The sequence below is a fragment of the Humulus lupulus genome, chromosome 9 (genome assembly GCF_963169125.1).
Source record: "Humulus lupulus chromosome 9, drHumLupu1.1, whole genome shotgun sequence".
Lineage (NCBI taxonomy): Eukaryota > Viridiplantae > Streptophyta > Magnoliopsida > Rosales > Cannabaceae > Humulus > Humulus lupulus.
Window position 1 is genome coordinate 117,631,256 of NC_084801.1, and position 3,323 is coordinate 117,634,578.

A 3,323-nucleotide genomic window follows, 5' to 3' on the forward strand; every position below is an offset into this window, starting at 1 on the left:
TCATGCAAATATTGTACCTTTGCATGAAATTTGGAATAATTTTGTGTTGTATCTGTTTAGATGAAGATTGGAGTGATGTTTTGTAGTTTTTTCAAATGGTATTTGACATTTTAACGGGACAAGCAAAATAGGTAATGCTTCACTCAATAGTTGCCAAGTTGTGAACCAAAATAGACAAAACTTCACTGATTAGTTACCATTTCATCTCTTTAATTATAGTTGTTGGTTAGTATCTCTTCTTTGTTCTTTCATTTTTGTGTGCCCATGCCTTGAGTGAAAGCCACCGTCAAAAGAAATAAACTTAAAAAAAAAAACAAGCCACAAACTAATAAAAATGGATTTGTACATATTATGCTTTAATTAAAAATTTTTATTATTTTATTGTGTAAATGTAAAAAGAGTGGATAAATCTGTTTATTTTTTTTTTCAATTCCAAACTAGTTTTATGCTTTTGATGTGGATGTCTTTGTAAGCATTGGAGACTTGGGTCTTGTAATGTTTTGGTATATATTGAATTTTTTATTTTGTTTTAATATACTTTGAATGAAATAAAGTATTAGAGAGATAAAATTAGTTCATTGAAACTATTGAGTATGGAAAAATATGAAAAGAACAAGAGAGTAAACTTATGACTTGGACTGAGACATTGGTAGCAAGAGAGTTGTGTAACAATTGTGAGTAAATTTATTTATTTACAATACAATAAAAATCTAGTTATAATTTTTCATGTTTGGTGTATTATAATGTGATTTTTCATGTTTCAGGGATGATTTTATAAAGAAATTTATGGCAGTCAATTCTTACTTTGGAAAGACTATTGGTGACGATGGTGAGTACAAGGACAAGAAGAAGAAAGATATGTTTTTTGACAACGAATTTAGTGTTTATTTTATTTGTAATTTTTATTAGAGTAAATGATTTTTTTTTAGTAGTTAATTATTTACTTTGTAAATCTAGTTATATATATTTTTAAGGTCAAGACGATTATGTTTATAGATAAGGCTATATGATTTTTGAGTCAAGTAGTAGTGTTATATTTGTCCAAAATTTGTTTAATTAGATTTGTAATTACTTTGTATAAGTTTTTTTTATTTTAATCTATAATTTTTTACATTTGTATATAAATTTTTTGCAAGCAACAATGACAACTAATAATTGTCGGTGTTGCCAGCAACGGCGACACCTAATAACTGTCGGTGTTGTTGGCAACGGCGACACCTAATAATTGTCGGCGTAGCCAGCAATGGCGACACCTAATAACTGTCGACGTTGCCAGCAATAGCGACACATAATAACTGTTGGCGTAGCCAGTAACGGTGACACCTAATAATTGTCGGCGTAGTTACCTCTACGTCGGCATAGGCAAATATGATAGTTAGTCGACTGTCGTTGTTGTTCAATTCCAACTTTTTCAAATAAGGATTTAGCAATATAATTTCCTCACCATTACTTATTTCTTTTAAATCTCTAAGTTCATTAAACATGTTAAGACATTATTTTCATTTCATAAAAATAATTTAATTAATTATTTTGTTAGTTTCTCAAAAATAATAAATCCATTTATTATTTTAAATTTCATAGATAAATAACAAATCTTGAAATTATCTAAAGGTACTTATAAATATTATATTTCTTTTTGAAAATAACTTTTTCTTTTAAAAGAACAAAATTACAAGATTTCATGTGAGAAAATATAATTTTAAGTGTGGGAAAAATATAGTTTTGTTTGTATTAGTTTAGACTTAATTTATGTATTGTAAACTCAGGTAGGTTAACACAAAATAATTATTTTTAATTTATTATTTTAATATTTCAGCAACTATTATTTGTTTAAAAGTCCCAAGTGAATTTAACCCAACATTTTCTTAATTAAAAATAAAGAAAACTATACTTATTAAAATTGTGAAAATTCATGGTTACAATTAAAAATATCATTTTTATTGTATACATAGCTTAGGGTATTAATTCATTTCAACAAACACACAAAATTCATTTTATTTAAAAGACATTCCACATTTTTACCCAAAACTTCCAGCAACATATTAAGCACTCAAAATTCATAACTTGAATATAAAGCTTATATTTTCTTTATAAAATATGAAGAAGAAAAAATTGGAGGTATTTATTTGACTAAAAATATAATTTTAAAGTGAATTAAAATACCCCTTCTAATTTTCATAAAATCATCATAGCACTTGGAACATTACTTATGCATGCAAATCATTATTTCACAAAATTTCTCACTAATTATACATAAAAATCAGCAAACATATTTATCATGAAACCTATTTTCAAGTCATTGTTCTCAAAACTCAAATATAAATCGCCATGCATCACCAATACATCAATTTATATAAGATTTAAGACAATCATTTCATTTAACCAATTAACCTAGCATGCGTCACACCTATGGCCGAAACCTCATCATCCATATTTCATGTTTTCTTTTACATGTTTACAAAATATTGGGGAGAATTACATTAGCATGAAATAGATCAAGACAATGCTTAAGCCCTTGCATGCATCTATTAACATTTTTAACGGAATCCATTTAAAATCTTACATACCTATTATCACTACAACAAAATAGGACTACTACAACATTAAATTATAATAGTAATGAAAAAGTATTATGCTACATGTGTTAAAATTATAAGGCGGGTTCACTAAAATTTTAGGCGCCATATATGTTTACTTTTTCATTTATTTTTCCGCCAAGTATATAAAAGATTTATTTATCATTTTATTTCATTTTCTCTACATACTTCATCTTTCTCTGAGACCTGTCTCTCTCGGTCTCGCACTCCCCTTCACGAAAGACAAATTCTATTTCATTCAAAGAAAAATGAGAAGGCTACACCACATTCGAAGGCGATATAGGAGTTCTAGTTCGTCGGTGGCGGCAGAGATGCGACTTCTCTTCGGCTCAATCTCTGCGGCTTCGCCTCATCGGCTTCTTTGACTCTCATTTTCACTCTGAACTCGACGATGCCTTCGTTTGTCCCATATTTTACGCATCAACCTCTTTCATTGTAAAATCTCATAAATCATCAACCCGAATTCTAAGCTACCTTCAAGCTCGATACTTTTTTGCGAAGAGAAACCATGGCTACTGCATCTAGTTCGTTTCAATTCCCTTTCTCATCTTAATTTAAAATTTCTATTCTCACTGCTGTTCAATTTTTCATACTCAGAAATTGATTTGGGAATCGATGCAATGTTTAGGGTTTTCTTTAGGCTTAGATTTGTGCATTGTGAATTTGAGTAGACTGATTGTATTTCTATGTTTAGGCTATTAGTTTTGTGGTTAGAAGTCTGGAATC